The sequence below is a fragment of the Oncorhynchus gorbuscha genome, linkage group LG02 (genome assembly GCF_021184085.1).
Source record: "Oncorhynchus gorbuscha isolate QuinsamMale2020 ecotype Even-year linkage group LG02, OgorEven_v1.0, whole genome shotgun sequence".
Taxonomy (NCBI): Eukaryota; Metazoa; Chordata; class Actinopteri; order Salmoniformes; family Salmonidae; genus Oncorhynchus; species Oncorhynchus gorbuscha.
Genome location: NC_060174.1, coordinates 80,754,513 through 80,774,616, shown reverse-complemented (window position 1 = coordinate 80,774,616; position 20,104 = coordinate 80,754,513). Strand labels below are relative to the sequence as shown.

General features: G+C 45.5%; 1 pseudogene; it reads left to right on the top strand.

Annotated features, from left to right (window-relative positions):
- LOC124010815 overlaps positions 1 to 20,104 on the top strand; it is a 51,587-nt pseudogene that overhangs the window by 15,651 nt on the left and 15,832 nt on the right.

Genomic DNA, 20,104 nt, shown 5'->3' with positions numbered 1-20,104 from the left:
TTGCCCTTTGTAATCTTAGTCCTGGGCGTAGTTAAAAGTATGAAAGAGCTAAGTGTATCATGGCCGTCGTGTTCTCTTTAGTGATAAAGCGATTATCTAAGCTGACAGGGAGCTAGTGTTTCTGTGGGCCTGTTTGAGCAGTCAGGGGCTCAGCCTGAAGCTCAAGAGTAGAGGCATGTAGGTCCACAGTGCTGAGTGCTGGGCTGAGTGAGGGTGCAGTGGAGACAGCCAAGGCAGAACGAGAGAGCTGGGGAAGTGAGTGGTGGTCAGTGCTATGGCACTTCGATGTGACCTGCTTAGTTTATCATGCATAGCACCTCTCAAGCTTGGTGTGTGTCATCATGTCTGTGTGTTGGCGAGAGCCACTCAGAATAGAGGCCTTTATACAGCTTAAACCTCTGATCCTCTTAGAGCCCATTGTTGCCAATTAATGAATGGTATCTCCATGCCTTGAGAAATGGCCAAATGACATTCTTCCTGTCATAAAAAGGACCTGAGGTTTTGTTGTGAAAGGGGGCTGAAAGGGTAAATTGACCTTCACAGTCTAATCTTGCACGTGTCATTCAATGGATGTTTGTGTCCAAAAACGGTCCTGGGCAATATATTGCATGAATTTCAATTTACGTTTTAGCGCGATATTCCAAATGCCTGTATCGCAAGAATCAAGGTTTTGTTATTTTTCTTTTTTTATGAGGGATTATCTGCTTGTTCTCGTATTGTATTTTTGGTCTCGACTCATTCGCTCCTCAGTGCTGTTTACACCAGAGATGAGTATATAATGACCAGATGCACGTCTCCGCCCTAACAATGGGAGTTGTTGTTCCAAAGGCGGGAAGGCAGGCGACAAGCTTAGGTCCAAAATAAGCCCATAGAAATGCATTGGCCTTATTTTGGGCAGATTTTTGCGAGAGTGAAACCTCTTGAGGTTTGGTCCAACAGAATGGGTCATATGGACACAAGAAACCGATTGAGATGTTATTTTACTGTAATAGAGGAGACGTTAACCTTTCTAATGATACCCTTTTTATGTCTCAACTCCTCAAATTGTGCACAGAGCAGACACTACTAAAACAGGAGTATCAATAAACATTGATTCTGGAAAATGACTGCTCAGTTTGTCACACGCTGCATTGGGGTGCCACATACCGCTGGCAGCATTTTAGCCAAAGACTATTATACTAGCGGTCTGGTTTGTGTTTTAGATATGTGTAATAAGCATGAAACACAGTTTTACTTAAGGAATTGGCAGCTTGTTCTCATTCTGAGAAGGTAGGCCACTTAATTTCAACATCTGAACAAAGTGGACAGGCTAGCATACTGTTCAAACAGTTGGAGACAGACAGAAGGGTGTGTTCATAACAATTCAACTGTTCTACCTTGTTGGCCAGCAAATGGATCCAAATTGGCTAAACTTGAAATATAATCTCTAGCGCGTGGGCTTGAGAGATTGTTTATGAGACCTGTGTTAATTTTCTATAGCCTATTGCCTGCTACAAGAAGTTAGTCATTATTAGTGAATGTGCATTATGCACAGTTCTAGTTAAACTTGTAACAAAAAAGGGCATTTTCATAGATTTGAAAGCCTGATCGGTGATTGTTGCAAAAAAAAGCATGTTTGATAAAATAATTTAGTTATTAGTTTGTATTATGGTTGTGGAAGGCATATATTTAGTCTAGGTATAACTTCATAATCCCTGAATTCATCTGACCTGCTAGAGCTTCCCTGGTCAACTGTGCTGTTATTGTGAAGTGGAAACGTCTAGGAGCAACAACGGCTCAGCCACAAAGTGGCAAGCCACTCAAGCTCACAGAACAGGACCGCTGAAGTGTTTAGCATGTAAAAATCGTCTGTCCTCGGTTGCAACACTCACTACCGAGTTCCAAACTGTCTCTGGAGCTTCATAAAATGGGTTTACATGGCCGAGCGGCCGCACACAAGCTTAAGATCACCGTGTGCAATGCCAAGCATCGGCTGTAGTGGTGTAAAGTTTGCTGCCATTGGACTCTGGAGCAGTGGAAATGTGTTCTCTGGACTGATGAATCACGCTTCACCATCTGGCAGTCCGACGGGCAAATCTGGGATTGGCGGATGCCAGGAGAACGCTACCTGCCCCATTGCATAGTGCCAACTGTAAAGTTTGGTAGAGGAACGGCATTTTGTGCTAATGTTCTGGGGCTGTTTTTCACGGTTCAGGCTAGGCCCCTTAGTTCCATCGCTACAGCATCCATGACATTGTAGATGGTTCTGTGCTTCCAAATGTGTGGCAACAGTTTGGGGAAGGCCCTTTCTGGTTTCTGCATGACAATGCGAAAGTGCCCAAAGCAATGTTCATACAGAGTTGATTTGTTGAAGAACTTGACTGGCCTGCACAGAGCCCTGACCTCAACCCCATCTGACACCTTTGGGATGAATTGGAACTTCGACTGCAAGCCATGCATAATCGCCCAACATCAGTGCCCGACCTCACTAATACTCTTGTGGCTGAATGGAAGCAAGTCCCCACAGCAATGTTCCCACATCTAATTGAAAGCCTTCCCAGAAGAATGGAGGCTGTTATAGCAGCAAAGGGAGAACCAACTCTATATTGATGCCCATGATTTTGGTGTCCACTTACTTTTGGTCATGTAGTGTATTTCGTGAATCGCCCATACATTAAAAAAAATCTTGATATGATTTTAAGGCCATATCGGCCAGCCCTTTGTCCAACTCAGGGAAAAAACTGTCATTCTCTTTCTCGCTTATATGAGGAAAGCAGCCATGGCAGCCAGGCTTAAGGAAATACAACCATGTAAAAGTTGCAGTACTAGCAACAGTTGTCGGTCAGACTGAGCAGTGAAAACCAACTCTCTTTTCATCCAAACTCCACTTTAAACAAGTCCCTCTGTAGATGCACTGAGCTGAATTGCTATACCAGACAGGTGTTGTGTTCTGTCTGACATCTGCAGTGTCCAAACACCAGAACCCAGTCAGTGACTGAACCCCCTGTACATAGACTGGTGGCTTTAGCAGCCTCTGTCTGCAGCCTCTGTCCTTTAGTGCCCCTGTCTGCTCTGCACTGCATGCTGAAATGGGCTACTGGGTGAAATGAGCACTGGGGTGAAATGCACTGCACAGTAGTAGGCCCTATAGATGGAGTAAACAAGGGTGCTACTCCATGCTCTGCTATAACCTGCTCAGCTTATGCTGTTTATCTCCTCTAGTCCCAGTATTTGTAATTTTCAGCTGGCTGCATTTCCTTGAATGTGCAGGGATGATGATGATGATTGTGTTTCTGTGGGATGGAATTTGGCTTGCTGTAATTACAGTTCATAGGTGGTCAGTGTTGATGTAGTCTGCTAGGCTAAGCAGCAGCGACATGACTACCAGAAATGCCAGCCAGGGAAATTATCCAGGAAACTACGAATCTATTCCATTTATTTGGATTCAAATCGAGGCAAGCAATCCGATTGTATTCAAGTGGTGTCGTTTCCATATTAGAAAATGTTTTAGATCATCTGCTTTCTCTTGCAATGAGCAGCTTAACTGGGCATAACAAATCATTGTGTGATGTGTTTCTCAATATGCCATGTTTCGCTCTTTTAGTTTAGAGTTGTATTGCCTTTGAGAAGGTTAGGCTAGATTACATTTTCCTGACTAACCACCATGCATATGAGACACTTTTTGTGTAGCTTAAATGGTCTTCACAGATAGAACTGGGCTATAGAGAGCAGCATTTTAGCCTTGTAACTAGACCCTGGGCCTAGATAATATATGCCATTTAGCAGACGCTTTTATCCAAAGCGACTTACAGTCATGTGTGCATACATTCTACGTATGGGTGGTCCCGGGGATCCTTTTGAAAGGGATTTTGCTTCCTGTTTTAGCAGCATAATGCCACCTGTAAAATGGTTAAGATGGGTTCAGACCTCTTGTGAGAGAGTCTCTTGTCAGTGACCACATTTATTGTGAGGAGTTGGTTGAGCTGGAGTGGTGGAGTGACACAGAACATGCCACGGGGGGGGGTAATGTTGTTTTGACTCCTTTTGTCTGACATCTTTCAGCCATCAATGATTGACATATCTCTTGCCATTTCCCTTCTTTGTGTGCGACTGCTGAGTTCTGGAGCGAGTTATGAAATTGTCCATTACCTCCACCGTGTATGTGTGGCCTATTTACTCACAAAGGGGGTTGTTTACAAAGGAAGCTTTGACTTAGAGCAGAGACATGTAAACTTTTATCATGTAGCTGCATAGCGGCCACTGCACAACCTTTTTGTATTACTCACATTTAGAAAATGGCCCTAGAAAAGAAGTAAGTACTTTCACATCATTCAGCAGTGGGATGCTGTGGGTTGAGATGGAGGCTCACTGGGGTTGGAATCTGAAAGGCCGGGGCCATGTTTTAAAGTGCTTGTGCAAGCCTGAATGAGTGTATGGTTTGCTCAGTTGTGCGTGTGTGCTCAGTCACAGGGAATCATCCGTCTTCCAGTATTTGACGTCCCAGTGTCTCGTTGCACGGGTTGGCAGGCGTGTCAGCTTTCTGTAATTAATAGTAAATAGCCCCCTGCACTCACCCCATCAGGGACCAGGTGCTGCTGAAACCTAGCTACACCAACCCCGCCAGCCGACCGGGGATGGAGGGATAGAGGAGAGCAGATAGGCAGTGTCTCACTCCACAGGGATGTTTCACAGCTATACCGAAGCAATTTACATTTGGAATTTTCTGTCACTCCCTCACCACCAGTCCACCACCACCTCTCATCCATCTCCATTATTGTGTAGGCTATACACACACAGGTTAGACATGGTGCAGGCCCAGTCCTAAGTCAGACAAAAATATGTGAAAAGATAAGTTAGGCCTACTGTCAAAAAGACATAAGACAAACTCTTGCACCAGTTTATTTTCACGGTGTGAAGTTGATACATAGCTTTTTCTCCTTAACATTTTGTTGTCTTTAGTTAGGCCTGCTTTGTGACAAACATTGATAGTCCCACTCCACTGTGTGTCTGTTTTTACTTTTATATAGAGCGAAAAATTAGGCTAGATAGGCTCCTGTCCTATAGGGAGATTTTGATTTAGCCAACACACACACACACCACTCACACAATCATTAGGGCTTTGATCAACGGCATTGTGAACACAGAAAGGGAAAAAGACTCTCATATTCCTGATCTAATTACTGTGAGAATTCAGTTTAGCCTAGCTGCCTGTAATGTGTAATTTAACCTCTTGTCAGGTGCTATTAACCTCTCTGGGATATGTGGGACCATAGCGTCCCACCTTGCCAACAGCCAGTGAAAGTGCAGGGCGCCAAATTCAAAACAACAAAAATCTCATAATTAAAATTCCTCATAATTAAAATTCCTCAAGCATACAAGTATTTTACACCATTTTAAAGATACAATTATTGTTAATCCAGCCACAGTGTCTGATTTAAAAATGCTTTACAGCGAAAGCACCACAAACGATTGTTAGGTCACCACCAACTCACAGGAAAACACAGCCATTTCTCAGCCAAAGAGAGGAGTCACAAAAAGCACAAATAGAGATCAAATTAATCACTAACCTTTTGATCTTCATCAGATGACACTCATAGGACTTCATGTTACACAATACATGTATGTTTTGTTAGATAAAGTGCATATTTATATTTAAAAAATCTAATTTTACATTGGCGTGTTACGTTCAGTAGTTCTAAAACATGCGGTCTTTGTGCAGAGAGCCACATCTATTTACAGAAATACTCATTATAAATGTTGATATATTCAAGTGTTATACATGGAATTAGAGATATACTTCTCCTTAATGCAACCGCTGTGTCAGATTTCAAAAAAACTTTATGGAATAAGCAAGCCAATGCAATAATCTGAGTACAGCGTTCAGACAACAAAACAGCCAAAAAGATATCCGCCATATTGGGTAGTCAACATTAGTCAGAATAATATTCACTTACCTTTGATCTTCATCAGAATGCACTCCCAGGAATCGCAGTTCCACAATAAATGTTTGTTTTGTTCGATAATGTCCATCATTTATGTCCAAATAGCTACTTTTGCTCTGGCGTTTGGTAAACAAATCCAAAAGCGCATTCAGGTCCAGCCGAACGTCGGACAAAAAGTTCCATTACAGCCCGTGGAAACTTGTCAAACTAAGTATAGAATCAATCTTTAGGATGTTTTTATCATAAATCTTCAATAATGTTCCAACCGGAGAATGTCTATGTCTGTAGAAAAACAATGGAACGAGAACTATCTCTCTCGTGACCGCGCCTCAGAGCCTGTGGCAATCTGCCAGACACCCGACTCATTCTTCTCTCATTCGGTCCCACTTCACAGTAGAAGCCTGAAACAACATTCTAAAGACTGTTGACATCTAGTGGAATCCTTAAGAAGTGCAACAACCAATATCCCACTGTATCTACAATAGGGTCTGAGTTAAAACTACAAGCTTCAGATTTCACACTTCCTGGTTGGATTTTTCTCAGGTTTTCGCCTGCCATATGAGTTCTGTTATACTCAGACATCATTCAAACTGTTTTAGAAACTTCCGTGTGTTTTCTATCCAATACTACTAATAATATGCATATATTAGCATCTGGGACAGCATAGCAGGCAGTTTACTGGGCACCTTATTCATCCAAGCTTCTCAATACTGCCCCCCTGTCACCAAGAAGTTAAAGGAAGCTGGGTTAATATTTCTGGCAACCTTCTTTCCACTCAGGGAGGAGTGCCTGGTTTAAATTCCCTACTACTCCCATGAAGCGTCATACCACTGTGGTATGTATGAGCTAAACCATGATGGGACTGTTGACTGACTTTCTACTGCTACCCAGTGTGTCTGCTCTTTTCTTCTCTGAAGGAATGGACTTTGATTGCTATTTGCTAGCGACAGCCGGTTTAGAAAGAACTCTCGCATGTGCATTTTGGCAAATAGTAGCTTGAACAACAAACCTGTCCTTTTGGCTTCTTCTCCACATTTCTCCCGACTGGACTGTTTTACAGCCCGCTACTCACTCATTCACTCACTTACGCTCTCTCTCACACTCACACACTGTATCACCACTCACACACTGTATCACCACTCACATACTGTCTCACTGCTCACATACTGCAGCTAGATTAATTAATAAATTAAATGTACAATTTGATGTTTGGGGTTAATCAAACAGTTAAACATTTTATGGATTTAAAGGGATTAGTCTTGGCTGTGTGAAGTGCTAGGCTGAACCCATTCAACTCAGCCTGGGCCAGGCTTTTAGAGCAAAGGGCCATGGCCTCACTGCTTCCTAAGATAATCAAACACATAAACAAAACACTCCATCGCTTTTGAATACCAGCAGCACTTTATCTTGTTTTTAGATGAGGCATGCAGATTAAAGCTGCAAAATGTAACCTTTTGGGCGATCCAACCAAATTCGTATTGAAATCTATCATTCTCATTGAAAGCAAGTATAAGAAGTGGAAGATCCCTTCTATGTGCGCTATTTCTATGCTTCCCGTTCTTAAGTTTTGTTTTTTGAATCTTTATATATATATATATATATACACCCACTTTGGATGTTTATAGTTTTTTTTCACTAATGTAAAAAAATCACCATAGAAACATGAATACAAAAACATAAATGCAAAAGGCCCAGGGTTCAGTTTTTTTTGCATCTTTTACTTTCTGTTTTGTACACCAGCTGAAAATACAATATTTTTGGTTGTATAAAATATATTTCACAGCGGTTTAGATGGTACAATGATTCACTATACTCTTGAGTGCTTGTTTTGTCACATAAACTGAAATTAGGGGAACTATTAGATTGCTATTAATTGCAGACCCTCTTTAAAGAACTTATTTGTTATTTATTTGTCACTCCGTTTCATTCACTCCATCTATAATTGGTATGTTCTGAGTTTTAAAGACACTGCATGTTTTTTCAAGTTCTAACTTGCCATCAAATGCCATTTTACTTTGAGAAATAGAATATTGTACCCTGACCTATATTGTTTGTTGTTTCTTTATGTGGATTCTATTTGACCATTGCCTGTGCTCTTTCCCTGTTACAAATGTTTTTTTCCTTCTTTCCTTCCCAGAGTTTTTTCTAGATCAAAATGGGGCTTAGGTGGTGGGTGCGCCCAATGGAGCCTTCCTGTTGGCTTCAGAGTAGATGTTTTATTTCATTTTTTGTTGTAATTATCTCCCAAATTTTGTGATTACGATCTTGTCTCATTGCTGCAACTCCCCAAGGCGAGGGTCGAGTCATGGGACTCCAAAACATAACGTGCCAAACTGCGCTTCCTAACACTCACTCGCTTAACCCGGAAGCCAGCCGCACAAATGTGTCAGAGGAAACACCATTCAACTGATGACTGGAGTCAGCCTGCAAAAAGTCAGCCACAAAACATCGCTAGAGCGCGATGAGCCAAGTAAAGCTCCCCCGGCCAAACCTTCCCCTATCCCGGACGAATCTGAGCCAATTTCGCGCCGCCCTATGGGACTCCCGGTCACGGCCGGTAATGACACCGCCTGGGATTGAACCCCAGGCTGTAGTGACACTGCAACACTGTGATGCATTGCCTTAGACCGCTGCGCCACTCTGGAGGCACAGTATAGCTTTTTTAAGGACATTTTCTGCAATTCTATACATGTTGCCATGTGCTGACGAGAAAAATGTGCAGTTTTAAAGCATATTTCCTTCAATTCTACACATTTTGCCATGACTTATGCTATCAGAGTGACTCAAACATTAAAACAATATCTGGGGCTGCATGCCATGACAAAAATACTCCTGAATGCATCATTTGGGGAAGTTTTGATTCTCCCTTAGTTGCTAGTTGTTTGTCGTTCCATTATTTGTTTTCTACACACTTTATATCATTTAAGTTTACACTTTATCATTGTTATTTATTTTTACTGTTTGGACATGGGCGGCTGCTTCCCCATTATTCAGTGCTCCAGCTGAACACAGGTTCTTATGGATGTCTAGTCTGTTGCTAAGGCCAGCAGGCTGTGTAAGCCACCCTGCTAAATCACTCCTCACTAAATCACCTGTATCACTGCCTGCTGCCTGCCTCTCCCATGTGACAGAGCGGGAGCAGAACAGGGTATAACCGCTCAACCATCCACACCCTGCCCTGAGGATTATTTTACATTTACCCACAGTACCACCCATCCCATCTGTCTAGCTCCCCCCCTTCCCCCCCCATCTATTTTCTATTTCTACCCCCTCTACCTCAGTGTAGTGTGTGGGGGGCAAATGCTCTTTAGAAATCCAAAAGGGCCCTGGCTAGCAGACCTCCTGAAGGTCTCAATGGTGGAGAGAGGGCCAGGCCAGCGCAGCTGTAATAGTGATGGGATGGCTAGAGCAAGCCATGTCTAATATTTGCTAAATAGTTGTGCATCAGTAGATTGACTTTGCATAGGTTTACACAGTCCTGTATAATCTGGTTTGTATTAGTGCCAGGTCAGATGGTGTTCATGACGACTGAGGCAGATTGATTTTACAGAAGCCTTGTACACACTGTCCTGTAGGCCAGGGATATTTGTCCGGAGGTCTGCGCCCCCATGTATTGCAGGGGTTCTGCAAAAATATATTTAACAAATTCCAACGTTTTTATGAATATCGCTTGCAACAACAGAATAAAAACATTTTGAATTGCATACTTATAGTAGAAAACGGAGAATATCTTCTAATTATGTAAACTTTATTTCTCAACTCCGAATATTTACCAAATTACACTCATTGGTGCCAATTACACACAGTGGAGGGTCTGACATAGGCTTTGAAAAAGCACCCGCGAATAAGCCACCAGTGAGGCAGGTGCTGCTGGTAAGCTTTCTTTACATGGACGTACAATTTTACCAACACATGGCTAACCTTTGTGTAACCAGCTAAACAGCTGCTCTTAGCGAATGTGTTTGGAGTTAACTTTCCAGCTAATAGACTGTTTGTTTACACTTCCTCTTCTAATTATACGGTGGGGAGGTCGAAACAATGAAAACGACCAAATCTTTGATTACTTCTCCTTGCCATTATCATTCACCTGACGATAAGACAAGTTGTACTAACATGATGGGGGTTGCCGGTTTGCCTGAGAGTTGGTCCCTGGGCAAGAAAAGGTTGAAGATGCCTGCTGTAGGCCTATATAAGGCAAATTAATATTATGTAGTTTGTGGTGGTGGTGTTCACTTCATGTCGACTTTGTTAAAGGTCATATGTCCTCTGAGAAGCCCTGGTCGGGTCTGGGCGGTTCTAGCCAAGCCATATCGGAGATCCATTCATCATTAATCTGCTCCATCCAAAGTCCCCTCCTCCTTCAGCCCATGTCTGCTGTCTGCAATCTCAGCCTGATTGATGCCTCCAGCCTTATTGCAGAGGAAAGCGGGTCGATGGCGAAAAATTTGCTGCTGGGTACATTAATGTTGGGTTCAATTGCATAGACCTTTGAGCAGGTCTCATCAGTCTTTAACCATCGGACAGCTAGGGGAAAGGTGGCTGTGTGAGTTAGGTAGTTGGAGAGGGCATGATGCAAGAATGTGTGTGTGACTATCTGTGTGTGTGTGTTGCTCTTTATAATCATAACCGGCGTAGGCCTAGTTCTTTCAGAATAATATATCAATAAATATTAATCTGTTTTTTACAATCAGGTATTTGCCATGCAGACCATGCTTCTTCCCCGCTATCCCCTCCCTCCTCTCCCAGTGAGTGGCAGGAGACAGACAGACTCTGTGGTGTGCTTTAGATAGATGGACAGTGCGGTGTGCTTTGACCGGGGCTGCCGCTCTGAGCCTGGGAGGGCCAGATGTTCCCAGGCTAACACAGGGTTGAGATGTTTGCCATGCCGGCCCTGTGTTTGCCATGCCGGCCCTGTGTTTGCCATGCCGGCCCTGTGTTTGCCATGCCGGCCCTGTGTTTGCCATGCCGGCCCTGTGTTTGCCATGCCGGCCCTGTGTTTGCCATGCCGGCCCTGTGTTTGCCTGGCTCCCCTTTGAGAGAGCGGCTGGCTGGACATGGGCTGGGGATGGCACCTGTCTGGGTGGGTGGCCTACACACACACACACACACAGGAGATGAAGGGATCCCAAATGTGCGCTGCTCTCTCTGCTCCTGGCGACACACCTTTAGAAACTCTGGGCCAGTGAGAATGATCTCTTTTATCCCAGACAGGCCCTGTGTGAGAGGCTCTGGCTCTCTGTGGGGCCCAGACTGAATGTCAGCGCTGCCATTGAGCTGACCTTACCTGCTGCTGTACATGGACAGAAAATATAATTGTTTCACCTTTTGGGTTGTATCGACCAGGAAATCCATTACATACAGGGGAAAAGGGTCAGGCATACAGGGAGGGCATGGCAGGCCTCTCACCACATTCTGGTGTGCATATCTGACTGTGTATGTGTGTATTTAGGCTATGTGAGGTCGGTATAGTTTAATGGCACTGTGGATAAATGTCCTAGCCAGGCTGAGGGCGGCGTTCCTCTGCTCAGTGCTGTGGCTGCCTGCCTGCCTCGTGGTTTGTGTGTTAAGTCCTTTTAGGATGATTTAATGGCCTTAGCTCTCCCACAGCTCAGACTACTGGAGCTCCTTTGACCCTCCTCCTACATCAAGCTGCCTGACACCCTGGTGCTGTGGCTGCCTATACCCGAGTCCTCCCGTCCCCTCTTTTGCTCCCCTCCTACCTCTCCTCAAATAGAAATGTTATGCATAGAGACTACATTATTTCTTATACTTATAGAGGCATGATTGTTCTCCATAACATATTTCCATCTGAACGTTCCGCTACATTGTGCCCTGCTGAACACACCCCGGACTCACTTGCAGAGAGAATAAGAAATCACACTGGTCATGCAGGGAGTCATTATGCTGCTCAAGGCTCATCTTACAGCTGACTAGGGGGGGTGTGTGTGGTGAGTGTGTGTGTCCGTCTGTCCGAGGAACAGCTGCATTGATTTGGATCTGTTTGCTGTGCATTTGGAGCAGAAATGTGAGCCGTAGGAACACCTGGAGAGAGGGGCGTGTCAGGAGCCACTGTTCTACGTGTGCACACGCACCACCCAATCTCTGATTCCTATGTGAAGGCAGCCTGGGATCCCAATCAGCAGCACTTTAAAAGCTTTCCTCTTTCTCCCTTTAATCGTAGGCTCAATTTGTCACTGGGGTGTCCAATTTCTGATAAGCGCCTGACAGAGTGAGAGGCAGAGGAGGTGGGGGGGAAGAGCAGCACAAAATGGATGCACCTGCTCACATATGAAATCAAACCACTCCATCTTAATTTCTCTATGCTGCTGCGCCAGCCGGCCTGAAACAATGCTGTTGTGCATTAGCTGTCCACACTGCTGTCCACACACACTAATGCTGGGTCTGAAAGGGAACCCTATGCCCTATAAAGTGCACTAGCTTTGACCAGGGCCCATTGGGTCAAAGAGAGTGCACTATATAGGGAATAGGGTGCCCTTTTGGACAGACTAAGTTAAGCCCATTTGAGACTTAACCATAATGGAGAGGCTGGGCTGCACAGTCGTGTTTGGGCTGGGTCAATCTGTGGGGCCATGGGAGAAGGTGCTGGCTGGTATTAAACAGTTTTTCACTAGGTCTGACAGGTCAGAAAACACAAAACGCTGGCATCTGGTCCCCTCATCTCTCCTCCTGCTTGTGCAGTGTGCACTCAATCAAACACATATTTTAGACTTACTCACACACATTTTGAGGCAGAGACACACAGATTTTGAATCAGGCTACACAGCACGCACACATTTTACGCCACATTCACTCTCGTATCAGGCAGGTAGCCTAGCGGTTAACAGTGTTGGGCAAGTAACCAAAAGGTTGCTGGTTCGACTCCCAGAGCCTATTACGTAGATGGAAAATCTGCTGGTGCCCTTGAGCAAGGCACTTAGCCCTATTTCGCTCCTGTAAGTCGCTCTGGATAAGAGCATCTGCTAAATTACTTAAATGTAAATCACACACACACACACACATATTCAAGATGGTATTGCTGAGAATTTACCCTGGGCGTAGCTGTAATTCCTTGCCTAACTGGCTGTGTGGTATGTTTCTCAGAGGCAGGCCCACACCACGACTGAAATATTAGTGCTTCTGAAACTTTAGTGTCCCTTCAGGGGCATCACAGCCTCCTGCTGATTTACAACCCACAGACACCAGGCAGGATTCTCACATTAACCCACCCTGCTGACCCTGCGCACTCACTCCCTCCCTCTTTTCTGTGGTATGGCTCGTCAATGTATAGGGTTGTAAAATGTTCCGTAACTTTCCCAGGTTTTCCAGAAATCCCAGTTTTGAAGATTCCTGGAATCAGGAGGAATTATGCAGGACATCTGGGAAACCTACTAGGATTTCTGGAAAACCTGTGAACTTGACCTGAATTTTGCAATGTGCTATCTGCAGATGTAGAATCGTTATCTGCAGTAGTGCTGTTACAAACAGTACATAGCTTGGTATAGGTGTCAATCAACTCAACATGTGACTGTCTGGCTGCATTGTCTCCTTTTGATAAAGAGCAAAATTAGAAAGATAGAAAAGGGATAATGTTGCTCTTGTATAAGGACAACTAGGCCTTTCTCAGAGCTGTAGTGTGGTTAGCCTACCCCTGAGAGGGTATACTGTAGAGTAGGGACTCTCCTCTCCTGTGGCATGCAAGTCTCTCTCCCTCAGCAGCATCTGTCATCCGCCAATCTGTGTTTGAACAGTTGCAGACGAGGGCTGCTCCAATCCAGAGGATGTGAGTGGAGTGGAGCGCCCGTGATTCGGTTTAAGCTAGGAGCGGAGCGCCCGTGATTCGGTTTAAGCGAGGAGAGGAGCGCCCGTGAGGCGGTTTAAGCGAGGAGAGGAGCGCCCGTGAGGCGGTTTAAGCGAGGAGAGGAGCGCCCGTGATTCGGTTTAAGCGAGGAGAGGAGCGCCCGTGATTCGGTTTAAGCGAGGAGAGGAGCGCCCGTGATTCGGTTTAAGCAAGGAGAGGAGCGCCCGTGATTCGGTTTAAGTGAGGAGAGGAGCGCCCGTGAGGCGGTTTAAGCGAGGAGAGGAGCGCCCGTGAGGCGGTTTAAGCGAGGAGAGGAGCGCCCGTGAGGCGGTTTAAGCGAGGAGCGGAGCGCCCGTGATTCGGTTTAAGCGAGGAGAGGAGCGCCCGTGATTCGGTTTAAGCGAGGAGAGGAGCGCCCGTGATTCGGTTTAAGCGAGGAGAGGAGCGCCCGTGATTCGGTTTAAGCGAGGAGAGGAGCGCCCGTGATTCGGTTTAAGCGAGGAGAGGAGCGCCCGTGATTCGGTTTAAGCGAGGAGAGGAGCGCCCGTGATTCGGTTTAAGCGAGGAGAGGAGCGCCCGTGATTCGGTTTAAGCGAGGAGAGGAGCGCCCGTGATTCGGTTTAAGCGAGGAGAGGAGCGCCCGTGAGGCGGTTTAAGCGAGGAGAGGAGCGCCCGTGAGGCGGTTTAAGCGAGGAGAGGAGCGCCCGTGAGGCGGTTTAAGCGAGGAGAGGAGCGCCCGTGAGGCGGTTTAAGCGAGGAGAGGAGCGCCCCTGATTCGGTTTAAGCGAGGAGCGGAGCGCCCGTGAGGCGGTTTAAGCGAGGAGCAGATTTAAAAAATGTCTGCAGTTGGCCTTCTCTCCCGCTCCATTGGGGTGTCCCAGCTGGGTGTAACAATCTGTGTAATTGATGGCAAGGACAACTAATGAGCCCATGCAACAGCACCGGGGACATTTTGATTTCTATGTTGGCTGTTGTTAAAAAAAATAGGAGTATAAGTTTGTAATTGCACAACAGCAAGACTTAAAACTGAAATATCTGATCATCAATAAATTAGAGAAAAAGCCATTTGTTTTTTAACACACCAGCTTCTTATCAGGTAGGTCATTGTTTAATAGCCTACGACAAGTTGTTGAACTGTTGAGAGCTTACAATAACCTACTTCAAAACCAAATAGTACATAGTCACAAAAGTACATGGAGTGTTTGTTTAAATGTTCCTTTTAAACAAAAAAATGTATGGATTGAATTTGGAGTGGGGGAAAGAACTCTGCCTGAGCGATGAGGGGAATTTCCAACCGCTCAACTCCACTCACATACCCCGCTCCAAACCCTGCCAAGTGCTACTCTGTTAATTGCAGAGCAGGAAGAGTAATGGCCGCCACAGATCCTTGCCACTGCTGTTTTTATAAAACTCCCCTGGCTGATTAATTTTAAAGGCAAGCAACTGAGTGTTTAATCAGATTTAGCGCCAGGTGTATTTAGAGTGACTAAATCAAATGTAGAGCTTTTAGATGGTGTGTTTAAAAACCTACATCGCTGGAGCGCTGCCCAGAGATCTTGTTGTGGTTTTTAATGCATGTCAACCATTGGGATTTCTCGTTTGTTCGCTTTTAGACTGTCACATCTCCGGGAGCGGTTGGTTTTCCCCTCGCTGAGGCATGTCCTCTCCAGCCCTCTGTCTGCTCTGTGGATGGATGTAGAGTAGATAGATGGGTAAATAAAGAAGTAGCCAGGCATCCTTCAGTTTGGATCTGCTCTGTTTTGGCAGTGCCGTCCACACATTTTACATCTGGTGTAAACACATCCGTCAAATGACACTAGTAGAAGGGACCAGGGAAATTGGTATTCCAGGCCAGCATGCAATGCATGCACCTCTGTCGGCTTCTTCAGACTAGTGCCTTAACTTTGAGCATGGACACACAGACACACACACTCCAGTCTCTCACCTCCCACATCAAGGAGCCATGAGTGCTCCTTACAGTGAGTCCCCTAGACTAGAGTTGTGGTGAAATAGCCAGTGGCTGGACTAGACTGTCCATGGCTTACTGGCCCACGCTCATTCCTTTCAGCCCTTCAGTGGGTGTGTGTTGTAATGACTATAGCCTCGGGATGAGATCAGGTCAGGACACCACCAGGTCATATCTCCTGACTCATAGTCACTCACTCTACCAGTCCACGCAGCCATTTGTCTGAAATGGCCGCCTATTCCCAATATAGTACACTAGTTTTGACCAGGGCCAATAGGAGACCGTGTGCCATTTCAGACACACCCCCAGCTAGATGAGGCAACAAGATCTCATCGTTTCCCTTCGAAATTCAATGTATTATGGATGAATATCTATCTTTTTGATGCATTAATTCCATGTGATTACAGGGTTTATTTCTCTTGGTTACAGGGTTAAAACAGAAACAACTCAAATGGTTAACAGTTTAGCCCTTCATTCTGAGTGGTAAGAGCTATGGTTTGGGGAAGGCTTAAAACAAAATAATAATAAAAATGGCGCTCTAGGTGTCATCAGTTTTCATAGTATTCTCACGGCTAGCTAGAGCATTGTGGCTTGCTAGAGCATTGTGGCTTGCTAGAGCATTGTGGCTTGCTAGAGCATTGTGGCTTGCTAGAGCATTGTGGCTTGCTAGAGCATTGTGGTCTGCTAGAGCATTGTGGTCTGCTAGAGCATTGTGGCTTGCTAGAGCATTGTGGTCTGCTGTAGCACAGTGGTTTGCCGTAGTGCAGCATTTTTTTCAAGTGCAGAGGAAGTCATATATATCGACGTTCTCAGCATCTTTTCAGATGTCCAAAATCACTATCTGTTTCTAGTGACCAGCCTGGATGAGTATCCAGTCAGTACTCTGTTGGCTGACTGGCTAGGGGCAGGCCCAGAGGCTCTCATTCAGGCTAAAGATGAGAGCCACTGATGTTAAAGACTGACACAATGTGAAGATGAGGCCAATGGGGTGATGAGGGATCATACATTTTGTCCCCCCTCCCTTTCGTGTCATGACATCTCATCCTGTTAAGAGCTTCTGCTCTAACTGTAAAACAGACTTCTCCTCTGACACTCAGACAGTCCGAGATTATCCAATTGCGGACTGAGCACTATTTTAGGTGGAGGCTGTCTGTCTGGCTCGCTGGCTGCTGCTCCTCTTCCTCTCCTCCATCCCCCCTTCACCTTTAATTAGAGAAGTGTCAGTTAATCTGTTACTCCCCCCTCCCCCTCAGCTCTGAGTAGCTCGCTCTCAGTTAACACCACCAATGCAATTTCCTTGTTTGACAGTTTGATTTTTGACACCTTTTGTGTTGCCTGTTTGGAAACATTACCATACTGAGACTCTCTTTCTCCTTTCTCACTGTCTCTCTCTCCCCTCCCTCACTCATTTAAGTACACATACATTCTCTTTAGTTGCAAATAACATTCCAAATTGATGAGGGCTGGCATCTTTATGGTTGAAAAATATACATGTCAGCCAGCCCAGACCAGGACTAAACACCTCAGGATCTGCTACAGTCATCAGGAACTCTTTTGTGTGAGAATGTCGAACACACACACACACACACACACACACACACACACACACACACACACACACACACACACACACACACACACACACACACACACACACACACACACACACACACACACACACACACACACACACACACACACAGTGGAACAGAACAGCGCTGGCTTACATGCCTGTGGGCCCTGGGCTAGCAGCAGCACTGTTTCATTAAATCCTGTTCCACCCTTACTGTTTGTACAACCCAGATGGGCTAATGAAGGCCACACTGATGTGAACAGTCAGTTCTGAGTAACATGCACAAGAGCAGGCGAGGTCTTTTTTAATTTAGAATGTTCTGTTTCGGAATTCAAGGGTAAAAAGCTATTTTTTTCTCTTTCTTTTCCCCCAGCATTCAGCTCTCCTCACTCGCAAAATAAAAGTTATTTCATGCTAAGGATACAATGCATTTCTCCCAACAAGATTATTCATTGGCTCTATTATTGACACTATAACCTCAGGGTAAACGCAATTAGATAACAGCAGCATACAGCCTACTCTGCTTTCTCCTCTCCTTCTCCCTCAGCCATTATCACAAACAATGGAACAACACAAAGGCTTAGCTTTCTTAATTGCTTTCGCCTTTAATTGGGAAAGACTGCTAAGGACTAGCTGCAACCAACCAACCATACAGGGTTTTCTTCTCACCTTGTTTTTGTAACACGGAGGCATTTTTCGGAAGCATCTTTTCTAATGAGTTGCTTATTTTGATGCAGAACTCTTAATTTTCACGCACACACACCTCATACTCACACGCCTCATACACATCACACACTCACACACCACATCACACACTCGCACATGCACATACACACACTTGCATGCACTAGTTATCCCCTTCCGTAGGCTGCACTACAGTTGAACACCGCCCGGTTTCTTTCAGCCCCTAAAGTATTGGGTTGTTTTTCTCTGAAATTTGCCCTATTGTACATTTCCTACACTTCCTCCTGAATGTGTAACCAAGGCAGATTGCCCTGACGTGGGGAGGTATTGACCAAAGCAATCAGAGGCATGATTCATAGCTGGCTGGTGTCATTTTATAAATGGCCCTCTCCTCTTCCACCCTCACACTGTTTCTTCTCCACAGATGGGAGAGTTGTTCTGCCCCAGAGAAATGGAGGAAAGTTAGCTTTTATCTCTTATCACATCACTCTTCTAAAAAGAGGCTCACCCACTGCATCGTCATGGGGTCTCTAATGCCATGATGAAGGCAACAGGGGTGTCTGGGTCAGTCAGTGTTAGACACCTGGCTTAACTCCCCTGGCTGAGCCATGACACCACAAACATACTTCACGCGCAAGACCAGTAAGGATTGTAATCAACTGGATATACAGGTGCCTGCCTGGGTCACTGCAGAGTAAAGTCCACATCATACCAATCTAACCCACCTGGGTTTTACCCTGTGGGCAATTAGGAATCGGTTGGAGTAGCAGAAGCCACACACACAGCACTGCTGCAGCATCTGATCTTTCATAGCGGTGCTAGAGAGAGTCTTACTGCACTGTCTGAGTGTATTGTTGAAAGAGCCTGTGTTTTATTTTCTGTCTGATGTGTATTTGAAGTAGATGTATCATAGTGACTGGGTGGCTGTTAGGCCAGGGCCCCGTCTGTCTGTCTGGTTTCATCATCTCTTGCTGTTGTCTCTCTACCACTCTAAAGCAGAGTGTCAGCTGGAGCATTACCGTAGGCTGACCTTTGCTGCTGCGCTCCACAGTTTTCTGACATTCAGGGGCGCTGTGGGGGAGGATGATTGTGTGTGTTTGTGGTAGATGCCTCTGGGTGTGTATAAAACAAACCAATCGAAAATTGGGATCTTGCTTTGACTGGTAACCCTCCCTTCCTTGTCTATATTCTACACGTCTGCATTTGATGTGAGGTTGACTACCTCCACCCCAATGCCTTTGTTCTTGAAAACATTCTTACTATCCTTGTTGAGAAATATTGGCACTAAGATGAATTGAGAGAGAAAAAGCTGAAAATCTCCCTTGCAGCTTTAAGACCGGCACTGAAATCCGCTGCATCACCCTGGCCGCACAGAACGAAACAGCAACAAATCCTTAGATCTGTGTGCTAGTAAGAGATAGAGCACTCCTACCGCCCACTCCCCCCATCATTCCTCCCATAGCCACCCTTCCACAGGCCCCAACTGTCCTCCCCATGCCACCCCGCCCAGCCAACCTCCCTGTCACTTCCAGCCCCCCTCCGACCCCATACCTCCCCACCCAGACCCCAAGGTGCAGCACAAGACAGCTCCGTCTCGGGTATCTCTCCCTGTGTAACTGCCAGCTTCATTAAGGCTTGTTTTCTTTCCCCTTGCTGGGAGGATTTAAAAGAGCTGTCATCCTGACCTTTTTCAGTGCCTGTGTTTTTAAAGAGTTCATCTCAGCCCCCTCCTCTCCCTTCCCCTCTCTCTCCCCCCTCTACGGGGGACAGGCGCTTATAAGCCGCCACCCTGCGGCAGACGGCCGTGCCAAGGTTGTTGGTGGGTAATTGCCTCCCTCATAACAACGCGGTGTGTGTGGTTTTTGTCTGTGCTCCGGTGTTTGTTCTGATGCCACGCGGCAGTAAAGGAGAAGGGCACGGGGCAACGCACTCTGTCGACTTAATTTACTCCCTGACTGACCTTCCGTGCTGATTAAGCAAGCATCTGTGGTGTTTTGAATACTGTAAGTGAAGCAGACTGCAATTAAAGCTGTTCTCTCTCTACTGCTGCTGTTACCTCTGATTGTTACTCAGTGGCAACCTCTCTCACACACAGCTTCTCACTATGTAAAGTACCTTATTATTTTTATTTTTCATACGGTTTGGTCTCTATTACTGTACTT